Source organism: Silene latifolia, chromosome Y (assembly GCF_048544455.1).
Source record: "Silene latifolia isolate original U9 population chromosome Y, ASM4854445v1, whole genome shotgun sequence".
Classification (NCBI taxonomy): domain Eukaryota; kingdom Viridiplantae; phylum Streptophyta; class Magnoliopsida; order Caryophyllales; family Caryophyllaceae; genus Silene; species Silene latifolia.
This window is the reverse complement of record NC_133538.1, coordinates 287,957,776-287,971,726: the sequence shown is the minus strand read 5'-3', so window position 1 is coordinate 287,971,726 and position 13,951 is coordinate 287,957,776.

The following is a 13,951-nucleotide window of genomic DNA, read 5'->3' as shown; positions in this document are numbered from 1 at the left end:
AACGAAGTCAAACATGCGATATGTAGCATGGGGGTCGGGAATTTGACAACAGTAGGGACAGTGGAATTTAACACCAAAACTAACGAGAGCAAATGTGCATGTAAGCTGTTTGAGAGGCATGGCATTGTCTGTCGGCATATACTGTGGGTGTGGAATGGTAGGCAGGTACACAGGATACCTGAGCCTTATATCCTTGCTCGATGGACAAAGAAATCCTACAGGCCAATTGTCCGAGATGAAAATGGAAAGGTGATAGAAGACATTGATGAAGCTGACATCAAGAAAGCTGAGATGTCAAAGGTTTGGTCTGAGATTAATGCAACTGTCGGGGTGATGGACAGTTATGCTACGGTTAAACAAATGAAGCAACATTATATGAGAATTAATACTAGTTACTTTAATTTTTTTTTTGTTAATATTATCTGACTGTTTTTGCACAAACCACCCACAAAATAAAACTGCATTTACACACTACAATAATAGTTGAATAATAACAGATTAGTAATATTTATAAAAAGCAGTTCCACTTTTCAGTTTTTATTAAAAACAGTTACCTAACCTTATCTAATATAATTACAGGAAAACTGTTTGTATTCCCCAAGCCCCTATAAATACTGATATTGCGTGTTAAAAAAAAACACACACACACTGAATAAGTACAGAAAAACTGTTTGTATTCCAGAAAAAACTCTGCATCTCCTCTGCAAAAGGTAATTTCTTATCTTTTTTTTTGGGTAGACAAGTAATTTCTTATCTTTCTATACTTTATTACAGAAAAACTGTTTCTATTCCCCAAGCCCCTATAAATACTGCTATTTCGAGTAAAAAAACAAACACACACACTGAAAAAGTCCATTCCAAAAAAAAAACTATATCTCCTCTGCAAAAAGGTAATTTCTTATCTTTCTATTCTTTATTTTTCTTTCATGTATATTTTTCTTATCTGTCTACACTATACTCGATGCTGCAGAAAAGGTAATTCTCTTTCTTCTTCTTTGGTTTGCTTTTAATTTGGTTGAAATATTTTAAACATCTTTTTATAATGCAAAAAGTTTCATACTTCCAATGATGCAGGATGAGTGACGTAACTGACGATAACCGAAGGTCCCCGACAAGGGAGGAAATCGATGAAGCGAAACGGATGATAGAGTCCCTTACGATAGAGTTGATCGACACAAGGACAAATTTAGAGGCAGCAGAAAACCGTGAAGAGGCCTTAATAAGAGAGGTCGACAATGTTACGGCACAGTTGAAGGTTGCTGAACTTCAAAATGAACGTATGCGTAGACAGTTGAAGGAAAAGAAAAATAGGAACTACATAGAAGCCGACATGGACAATCAATTCATTGCTGGTGTGAATGCTTTGAAGAAGTATTACACTGAAATCGATACTTCAATCTCTGGAAATTGGACACCGTTCTGAAAGCCAAGGAACTTATGGAAGGATACAAAAACCCTTTTCGGGATGAGTCGGTGGAAGTTGAGAGCACTCCCAGGACCGGCGCGAGCGCGAGAATAGAATAAAGATATAAAAATCTAACGATGATGGTCCAGGGTCAGTTTGCTTTAAAATATGTTTAAAATATTTATTGCTTTAAAAATAATGGCTTTAATATTTTAGATCGTTAATGTTTATTATGTAATTACTATCTTTAAGTACTATTTACTACTATGTTTAAGTAATGTTGGAATAACGAAGTCTTTGCGAATAATAGTGCAATAACAAAGATAATAACGCTAATTATGCAAATAAATACTGCAATAACAGCAGAATAATGGTAGAATAACAGTGGAATAAATAGCAGTCTAAACCATTTCTTTTACACTTGACTAAATTTACACTTGAATAAAAATGAATAGTTTTAACAAAATAATGCTGGACTAACAGTGGAATAATAGTAGAATAAACTAGTCTTTTTGTGGAATAATACTTGCAATAATAAAGAGAATAAACTACTTGTTATGCGGAATAATAGTGCAATAACAATGTTAATAACGGTGCAATAAGAATAGAATCACAGTTGAGAAAAAACAGCCATTGACAGTTGAATAGAAAATGCATATTCTTCGTAGAAATTGGATAGTGTTTGTAAACCTTAATTAAACTAGGGGAATAACAGCAGAATAAGTGTAGATTAATAGTACAATAACAGCAGAGTAGCTGCTTATTATGCGGAATAATACTGCAATAACAACAGAATAATGGTAGAATAACAGTGGAATAAAAGCAGTCTAAACCACTGCTTTTACACTTGACTAAATTTACACTTGAATAAAAATGGATAGTGTTTGTAGAAAACAAAGGTAATAAGAAAGCTTAATTAGACTAAAAAAACTGTAGACTAATTGTGCAATAACAGCACAACAACTGCTCATTATCCTGAATAATACTGCAATAACAGCAGAATAACAGTGGGATTAGAGTAAAAATGGATGGTGTTTGAAAAAAGTACAAGTAATATGAAAACTCAATTAAATTAGAGTACACACTGGAATAACACTAGAATAATAGGGCAATAACAGCACAATAAACTAGATATTATACAGAATAACAATGCAATAATAGCACACTAATTGTTTAACAAACAATTTACACTAACTTAGTCTGACTTTCCTGGATACACAACAGTCAAAGGTACTGCATTCACGACGATGCCTGACTCTTCACTACCAGCAGATGATTGGGGTTTCACTTCTTTCAACTTGTTCCTTGCTGACGCCAAACCCAACGTCTTCGACATTTGATTCTCACAAGCCATCACTTTATCAAGAACTACTTGCCTATAAATATTAATATCCGCCAAGATCAGGGAAGCCGACATTTCAACACAGAAGCTTCGACGAGCAATCTTGCTGTGAAGATTGGACTCAAACACACTGCCACCATATTCGGCCATCGTGTACAGCAAGAAACACCCCGACTCGGAATTCAGCAGTTTCTTCTTTTTCCATTTAAAAGGAACATCAACGATTTCGAAATTGCGGCAATCTTGCGACTTCATAACATTATGACCCTCCATAAAAACATACATATAGTTTGCCACAATCTCGGCCAACCTTCTGTACTCCGCTAATTGATTGGCATCGTGAGTCATGTTGTCCAAAATATCAATCGATTCATTCATAAAATTGATGCAGAAACAAGAGTAGTGATCATTGTACAGAATCGGCACAAACACAAGGTCCGAGTTCGACGACATCTTCCATTGCAGAATCGAAAAACACATTCCGAATTTCAACATGACTTCTTACCCGGACCGTCAAGAGGGCTTGAGGAATCAAAGTTCTCTAAGAGTGAATAAAGAGCATCCTCCTAAACAGAAAGCATAAACAACCAAAAATAGTGCACAAGTGTTAACTTTATATCAGTATATGTGAGTAAATATGTAGGTAATAACGCAAAATAGCAAAGCAAAAAACAAAATACCATATGACGAAGTCCGAAAAACATTGATCTTGGTTCTGAACGTTCCTCAAACTCCAACGAATTCAAAAGAATCGACCAAACATCGACTACTCTTGTTGACATCATAGCAGCTACATTCACAATGGAAACAATATCCCCCCTGTCCAAAAACACGTCGACGTCGTCGTTGTACAACACTAACATCTCACTGCATTCACAAAAAAAACATATGATAAGAACAGTGGGATTACAGTGGTATAAACAGCAGAATAACAGTTCAATAACAGAACAATAACAGTAGAATAATAGTGGAATAACAAATGGAATAATAGTGGTATAACAAAGAGTATAACAAAGGGAATTAACAAAGTGGGATTACAAAGGGACTAACAACGGAATAATAGTGGTATGACAAAGAGAATAACAATTCACTAACAAAGAAATAACAAAAGGAATTAACAAAGGAATTACACTTTGGACTAACAAATGAATAATAGTGGTATAACAAGAAAATAACGAATCAATAACAAAAAAATAACAAAGGGACCTAACAAAGGGAACTACGATACTAGTTTGACAAAATAACAAAGATAATAACAAAGACATTAACAAAGAGAATAATAGTGGGAAACAAAAAGACTAACTTAACAGGAACACCACAATCAAAGAAATGAAAATCGACACATACTCTTCTTTCAAGTGAGCGTCTTCACGAAGAACAAAGTCCACCACTTGCTTCCGCACCTTCAGCATCTTAGAGAACTGTTTTTTGTTCTTCCGAATCGACACCGCAACAAAACTACTGTCCTCTAGCCCGCAATCCATAGAGCAACCCAGCCCATCGTCTGCCTTACCCCTTTTACGACTACCCAAAGCCGACTTTGGACTCACGGTGCTATCCACACCCCTGCTTCCCACTTGACGGCTGGCAGCAGGGGTGTTTGTAGAGAATTTAGTGCTATCAATGACAGTAGGAGAAGCTACGGGCTCGACAACAGGCTGCGTCGTCTTAACCTTCTTACCAACAGTTTTCACCCTGCCAGAACCACGACGTTTCTTACCGCTTTGAGAAACCCTCGCTTCCGCATCCTCAATACGCCGTTTCTCTTCAAGCACACTCAGGGTTTCCTTTCTCGTCTTGTTCAACTCCTCCAAAGTTTTCAACACATCTTCCTTTGACTCGTTCATATCAGACAACACCAACAATGCAACGATCTCAGCGCGGTAAAGCGCTCTTGAATCAGAATTACCCAAGTCACAATCAAAAACAGTTCCACTGTAAAAGAGCATGTGCAACATCGTATATACACCACAGTCCAAATTTTCAATCGCAGCGGTTTGCCAGGTAAAAGGGACGTTGACAATTTTATAATCTTTAACCTCCCCGCCTCGGGCAACTTCTTTGTTGACCAGGAAATCAGACATCAAGCTCACCTTCAAAAAAGCAAGGAAAAAGAAAACATAATTACTAACAATACTTAAACAAACTAAGCTAAACACCAAGAGAAAATTAGGCACAATTATTGACTTACAGCAGTTTGACAATACACCAAACGTACACACGCCTGTTGATCATCAGCAAACATCGCCTCTTGAAATACATTATCAAGATATTCAACCCTCTTCGCATTGAAGTTGATGCACAAACAGCTGAAGTGCTCATACAAAAGAATTAGGATGAAAATCTGGGAAAATATTTGGCCAAAAAAATTGTTACTAATTATGTGGTTTTTTAAAAAAAGCAGAAACACAGCAGAATAACAGCAAAGTAATAGTAGACTAACAGTAGAATAATAGTAGAATACACACAAGTACAGAAAACATGTCATATCAGAATTAAGATCACACTCTCTCTTGTTGTTATTGACAAACACAGTAAATGACAATATGACTTACGCACATAAATCACTCTTAGAAGCCTTCTCATGTTTCGACGGCGTACAAATTCGCCCCAATGGATTCTAAACAAAAAGTGGAGAAAAGAGTTGAAACGTGGTGCAAAAATGAAAAATAAAGTAAAAGAAACGATAAAATAGAATAACTAACCGTTGCACCCATCCCAAAGAAAAGTCGACTTGGACTTCCTCTTATACAAGTATCATTAAGAAAGAGGGACCACCAGTCCACAACACCAAGCATTATCATTGTATCTGGAACCATCGATTCTATATCCTCTCGATTCAGGTAATTGTTCACACCCCAAGTGACAAGATTCTCCCTTCAAAACCGAATAAACAGGAAAAATAGGAGTCACATAAATATATTTTTGAAGAACAAAAAGCAGTATAATATATTAAACAGAAAGCAGAAAATTTTTACAATAAAAACGAGCTCTTACCCTTGCGAAATGTTATGATCATTCAAGAAGCAGTAGTTTGCAACCTCTTTCCGCTTGGATAGCATTGGGTTGAAAACATGTCCCATCATTATCAATGATTTTGACAGGACAACTAGCTGAGGATCCAAAGGACCACAATCATAGGTGCATCCGAAATTGTGAGGCACAACAGACAACAGTAGCTCCTCATGTGCATCAGAGTGCAGCAAATAACTTGTACCGATATTAGGAACATTCAGTCCTGCAACGCCATTGTCCTCTCGGACAGCCTCACCAACAACAGTACCAGCCTCCAACATAACCTCGGAATCCTGTTTATCGGATTTATCTATCTCAGACGCAGCCCCAAGCAGCAAGTCTGCATGACAAGACATCACCACATCCGCTACTTCCTCTTCTGCAGTCACAAATGCTTCACTGCCAACTTGAGTGGAATGTTGAGTGTCATTATGCAATGGAATGTCATCACCGGTATCCGTCACCTCCGTCTCGGGCAAACAAGCATCAATCTTTGGAATTTGAGTTGCTTGAACCTCTACCGGTGTACACTCAACAGTATTAGGCACGTCCTCTGGCGGATTATCAACAAGATAGTCTTCAACTTGAATGTTAACATCCTCCAAATCATTGTTAACATCCTCCACGTCAATGGTAATGTCCCCAACATCAACTACTTTCTCACCGACATCATCTGGCACTCCATAACGAAACTGAATGTCAGCACAGATATCCGTCGTAATAGAATCTAAACCGAGTGGTGACAATTGTGGAGTCCCCAGCTTTGCACTTTGTTGAATGACGGGACAATGTTCAACACCCTTCTTTTCAGCTATAGTCAGCTGCACATCCGAAAGCCCAACACACTACTCATAAAATTGAGAAAACAGATTAAATGATGGGGGTTCAATTATGACATCTTCATGTCTAGCTTTTTTGGAAGCTGGTTCTTCAGGAACAGTTGATCGCGATTTATTTGCCGCTTGCATAGCCAATACATGCTTTACCCGTTCATCCAGCTCACGGATAACTTGATCCGTGAAGTAAGATGGGGTGGCAACCAAATTCTCTGACGCTTCACAACCAACTTTTTCTAACTGTTCAGTTGTGCTTTCTTTAGCAGCTTGTCGGGTTACTTGGCTACGCAACTTAGCAGCAGGTGCTTGACGCATAGCCTACTGGTTCTTCTTCATCATCTTCGACATTATAAGTTCCGCCCGTTCCAAGTATCGGCGGCATAAAATCTGAGAGTCCCTCTCATTAAGCAGTATAAGTTGATGAACATCCTGTCAATATAAAATCCCAAAATTTTACTTAAAACTGTATTCCAAAACATAATAACAAAGACAATAATAGTAGAATAACAGAGGAATAATAGTACACTAAGAGCAAAATAGATAACAAAGGGATTAATAGTAGAATAACAAAGCAAAGAATAAAATAACAAAGGAATAACAAAGACACTAACAATGTTGAGAATAAATAACGAAAGGAGTAGTAGTAGAATAACAGTAGAATAACAGTGGAGTAACAATTGGGGTACACGTGATCCGTGAAGTAAGATGGGGTGGCAACCAAATTCTCTGACGCTTCACAACCAACTTTTTCTGACTGTTCAGTTGTGCTTTCTTTAGCAGCTCGTCGGGTTACTTGGCTACGCAACTTAGCAACAGGTGCTTGACGCATAGCCTGCTGGTTCTTCTTCATCATCTTCGACTTTATAAGTTCCGCCCGTTCCAAGTATCGGCGGCATAAAATCTGAGAGTCCCTCTCATTAAGCAGTATAAGTTGATGAACATCCTGTCAATATAAAATCCCAAAATTTTACTTAAAACTGAATTCCAAAACATAATAACAGTACAATAATAGTAGAATAACAGAGGAATAATAGTACACTAAGAGCAAAATAGATAACAATGGATTAATAGTAGAATAACAGTGCAGTAATAAAATAAAAAAGGAATAACAGTACACTAACAGCAGAAGAAATAACAGTGGAGTAGTAGTAGAATAACAGTAGAATAACAGTGGAGTAACAATTGGAATGAAAATTAGAATAACAGTGGAATGACGGTACGAAAACTGAGGAATAATAGTGGAATAATCGTAAAATAATAGCAGTAGGACAACTAATGCTTAAAGACAATAACAGAATAACATTTTAGAATGATTCGTTTAAAAACAATCAAACAGTGCTTACGCGACCGACTGCGCGACCGTACTTGCTCATCCGTAAGAATATCATCGGTAGATCCAAAGACAAGACATCGACGTTGACTACGTTGACCAGAGCCAACGATGTTTGGACGAGACAATGGGAAAGCAACGTCCGAACGCTCCCAATGCCCGAGCACCAAAGCACCGCCTCACGCCGCAACCTCTCACCGAAAGACTTAAAATCCCAATGTTTAATGAGCGGTAGCTCATTATTCACCCGATCACCGCTAAAGAAATAACGGTGAAAATAGGTGATAGCCAACAAAGACTACACAACAACGAATATTTTTCCTCCCGTTAAGGGTTTCACGTCGTGTCACCAAGTCCGAGAAGACAAACGACACCAATTAAATTCCTTGATCCTAGAAACATCTTCCACAGCGCTTAGAAGTATAAGATCAACCACATAACCCGACACAGGAGCAACGAAACACGACATAGCAAACAGAACAAAAAGTCTTCTTAAACTCATCATCCGCAACCAAAGACTCTAACAGGGTCTCCTGAACTTTGTTAAGTGCTATCCCACTTTTGTTATTGGCGATACCATACTTCTCACGCCAAGCACGCTTCAAAGCTTCTCCATCAGCGTCTGCAGAACCAGGAAACCCAGTAATAACCAAATCCAATTTTGGACCAGAATTTGGTAAACCAAACACATCGTGCACATTATCTGCAGTCAACTCGAACTTCTCCGTTTCAGATATTTCAAAATACTTCCCACTCCTAAAAGCATATATAATCTCCCGGAACATGGTATGGGGGAGGGAAGAAAGCTTCAACTCAAGTAAACCCCCGAATCCCATTTCCCTAACAGCCTCCTTCTGCTCCTCGGTGAGGGCTTCAATAACTTTGAAAAGAAAAGCGGTAAAAGACTAACAAATGGATCGGCACTGTGCACACAAAGGGGAAAAAATATACAATGCATTAAAACATTTAAGATAACATAAGCAAAGCACCAGAATAATAACAAAATAACAGGAGAGCATCAAAAAATAACACGAAAAGTAACATATTAATAGCAAAATAACAGCAAAATAAAATTAGAATAACAGTAGTACATACACTGGGTTATTTCCTGCAGCAACTCCAGCCTGAGGTTGGTTGCTACTTACCACAATTCCCTTCTCATGCTTAACTTTGCGAGCCAACTTACTACTAGTGTTTGGTGGACTAGACGACAACTTCGCAAGTTGGGTCTCGGCCTTCCGTTTGGTTTTTTTAGTGGGTGGTTCGGTTGTACATATTTCTTGACTACGAGTACTCCTTCTCTGAGAAGCAGTGCTCTTTGATGGAGATGTGACAGGGGGTTTAGATGGAGACGGACTCGGAGAATTTGATGATGACGGTTGAGTAGACTTTGATGAAGCGGCGGATTTGATTTTTAACTTCATTTTCAGCTGTACTATTCAGAAAATAAAGATAAGGATCACTTTCAATGATAAATAGGTATTCAGCTGGACTTTTTTTAATAATGATGCCAGAATGAGAGTACCGTAACAGCAGAATAACAGAACACTAAAAATTAGTCGAACTAATAACAGAACCGTTATAATACAGCAGGAAAAACACAAAAAAGAACAACACCGAAGTGTAAACAAAAACACAAAGGGAATCAAAAGAAAGCCTCTTTGAATAAAGAGTCAAAGACAGTTTCAAAATTACATACGGCCTACATAAGCCTTCATAAAACAAAATAACGTACTAAATTACAACCAGAGACAGTTTCAAATTACATAATACCCAAAATACATTCTTTCCTAGAAAGAACCAAAATGTATTTCCGAAAATACAGGACATAACGTAAAAAGTCAGTCAACATCAACAACATCGACTGACTTATAATACAATTCGTAAGCAAGATCATAAGCAGCAGGATAGTCCTTGAGTGTTTCAAAGTACTCGTGAATTAGCCTGATCCGTTCCGATACAGGTGCATCAAGGATCGAGTCACGATCGTGTATATAACGGCAAGCATGCAACACCGCATTTGCTGGCTCACTTGCAAGCATGTAACACTTGCATCGTTTGGAAACTACTTTCGAGCCCCTTGACAAAATCTTAAAACCTTCACTGTGACTTGTTAGAACTTTCATATATTCGGCGTGAACACCGGGTGCACTTTTATGAAATAGGAACATTTGTGACCATTTCTTACAAACAAGACACATATTGCTCTTGTCCAAAGTAGTCTCTACATGATCGAATACTCTTTCCATTAGGTCCTGGCTATTTAAAACTGCCGACATTGATTGATTACGACGACGAACTCGTACATTAACTTCAAAGCACTTATCACTGTTATCTTCCAATAACCAACCCAATTTATTTTTCTTTTCAGTAGCGTACTCTCTAGCAAATAACAATTTATCTTCATTCACTATATTTATTGCCCATCCCTCACAAACTAAGTCTATTAGTGATGCTGAAACCTACAAACAAACAAAGTCAAACAAACAAAACCACTAGAATAACAGCAGAATAACACAAAAAGAATAACAGAAAATTAAACACAGGAAAAACACTACAATGACAAAGAAGAGTAACGCCGCAATGACACCATAGGACCAAGATAACAATGGAATAACGAAATACTTTGAAAAGTGAAGACAACACGAACAAACACAAAAACCCTAGAAAAACACATTAAACAATTAAAACATGACAAATAACTTGACAACAAACTAAACGATAGAATAATAGCGGAATAACACAAAAAGTAAAGTGTGTAGAGATCAATAGTAAAGTTCTCAACACAACTCGTCACATAGAACATGCAAATCACTTCAAAACAATAGAAAACTGCAAAAACGACTAAGAACAAGCAAATCATTTCAGGAAAAATCAGAAACTCAAAAATGCAGCATAATATTACAATGAAGAAACTGCATAAACACAATAACGACATTAAAGTACTCGATTAAGTAAACCTAGCGATAATTAAACTGAAAAAACGAATAAAAAAGCATACAAAAGCATGAAATAAAACAAAATCACAAAATAAAAGAGGAAAATGCCATGAAATTACCTTCAATCGGTAGAAAAATGATGAACGGCGAAGAGAAAACGGGAGGAAACACGAAGGAGACGAACAGTTGAAGAAGAATAACACAAGAATAATAGAAGAGAGAGGAACGCTTGCAGTTGATAATGATTATATAAATGGTTTTGCAGTAATATGGAGTATTAATTAGAGAGGGAAACAGTTAGAGAGTAAATGACAGAAAGAAGAGAGAGAGAGAAAAAGAAAAAAAAAAGAGAAAATAAACTAAATAACAATGCTTTTATATGACAACTAAGATTAATCTCGGCCACTCATCTATAATTTAATCTAATGGCTGAGATTCACCCAACTCACAACTCACAATAAGAACCAAAATCACCAAGTCCAATCTCTCTCTCTCTCTTTCTCATATATATATATATATATATATATATAGAATTAGGATCACATGAGTCCACCCTATCTTTTTGAGTCCCGTGAGTCCACTTATGTATCACACGCTCTACACAAAAATATCACGTTTTTTTTCTAAAAAAAAAAAAAAAAAAATTTTTTTTTTTTGTAAAAAAAAGCTGTGATATTTTTTAGTATAACCTGTGATATTGTATCTGAGTCTGTGAGTCCAGTAAAAGAGTATCACGAGTATCACGAGTTATACAAAACAATATCACACCTTACAATAAACAATATCACTGGTTGTACTAAATAATATCACGGGTTATACTATACAATATCACACCACTGAACCTGCGATACGTTTTCTAAATGACTAAAAAGCAAAGCTAAAATGAGATCACAATCCAAAATCCGACATATGGGAAGAAATCTTGAAGTATGACATTTACATATCTTACATAGGTTAACGTAAAGTACGGAATAAAATCTAGGGAATCGAAGTATACGGACCAGCACACTAAGGCATGACTTTCTAATCCAAGGCTATTAACTTTCAGAATGTTATTATATCATATTATATCAGGCCACTACTAGAGAGTTGACACCATAGTACTCACTGAAAGGTCAAATTGAATAACAATGAACAATGGGTTCACATATTTTTCAAATCTAGTCGTAAAAATGTCTAGTGTTTAACAACGAATTTGAACAAACACAAACACACGGTCCACAGAAAGGAGCGACGTTTCATGCTAGTCACATAATATGAGTTAGCCCAGTAAAACTTATTTATCGAATACTTTAATAATTGACTGTGATCTTTCATAGCCGTTTTTCTTCTCCTCGGGTTTTTTTACCAACAACTCTAGATTTTGGTTTCCAAGATGCTTTACCCAAAGATTCTCCAAATAATTCCTCAATATTTGATGCCATAGACTCGACTCTCTGCTTATAAGGAAAGCTTTCCTCTTTAAATTGATTTGACAGCCACATGTACATACATAGAACAAACGTGGTGTTTAGTCTCAAGATCCAAAAGCTCCGTATCATAGAACAAAATACCGTGATTTCAAGTCATGAATCGCGCTACCATTTGGAAGATTCGAAAAATATAGAACTGATTCAATCCAACACATTTCTCAATATTCTTCCTCTTCAATAGCCAACTCGAGAAATTCTCGGTTCTTTACCGACATTGCTTCGGTATTCGTACCTAGGTAAAACCCTAAGAATGTAACATACACTACTATATTGTTATTCAATTCGTGATATTCTTGTGTATAGCGTGTGATACATAAGTGGACTCATGGGACTCAAAAATATAGGTGGACTCACCGGATCTTGCCTCTATATATATATATATATAGAGAGAGAGAGAGAGAGAGAGGTGGGATCCGGTGAGTCCACCTAAATATTTGAGTCCATGAGTCCATAAAATAATATCACGCATTATACAAAACAATATCACGAATTTTTTTTTTTTCAGATTTTTTTTTTCAAATTTTTTTGTTTTCGATTTTTTTTTTTCGTGTAAGCTGTGATATTGTTTAGTATAACGTTTGATATTGTTTAGCATAACATGTGATATTATATTACAAAACAATATCACGGTGTTTTTTTTCAATTTTTTTTTTTTTCAAAAAGTTTTTTTTCAGCTGTGATATTGTTTAGTATAACGTGTGATACTGTGAGCTGTGATATTGTGTATCATAACATGTGATATTATATTACTAAACAATATCACAATTTTCTTTTGGTGTAGTATAAGCTGTGATATTGTATCATGGACTCACGGACTCAAAAAGATAAGGTGGACTCATGTGATCCTAATTCTATATATATATATATATATATATATATATATATATATATATATATATATATATATATATATATATATATATATAGAGAGAGAGAGAGAGAGAATCAAGATCCGGTGCAAACGACCACTCAGTGAGAACGGTGAGAACACATATCTACCATTAGATTAGAGTAATATCAATGGTTAATATAAAATTTAAGATACGCTTAATTAAACGCAATCCACTCTCCCTCCTATTTCATACTTTTACACCTGCCACATGCACCAAGAACCCGTCGCCGAAGCTCCGACAAAAATCTGGTCGGAGAATATCGCCATCATCGTCATATATGGTCGCCGGAGCACCGACCAAGGCGACAATCGCCATCCTGTAATCCTTTTATACCTTCCTCTCCCTCTTCCTAATACACGATTACCACCACCATTGATCTCAGCTATCTCACTCGCTCCGTGTTTTTTCGGCATGACCTGATTTTCTTAGTGAAATGGCATTTTCCTCCTCTTCCTGATTCACGAATACCACCACCATTGATCTCAGCTTCCGGCCGCCTAACAACCACTAGAGGTCGGCTCGTTCGCCCCTTTCGACCCCTTCGACGGCAACTGTGATTGATATTTAATTTCAGATCTACTGTAACTTAGCACACCCAACTCCTAACTCAACACGCTCGGACCACCACCGTCACCGCTCGAAGTCACTAATACACCGGCACCACCAACAACTGCATAATTTGCATTACAAGAAATCAATGTATCTGGTTTCTTTATTGA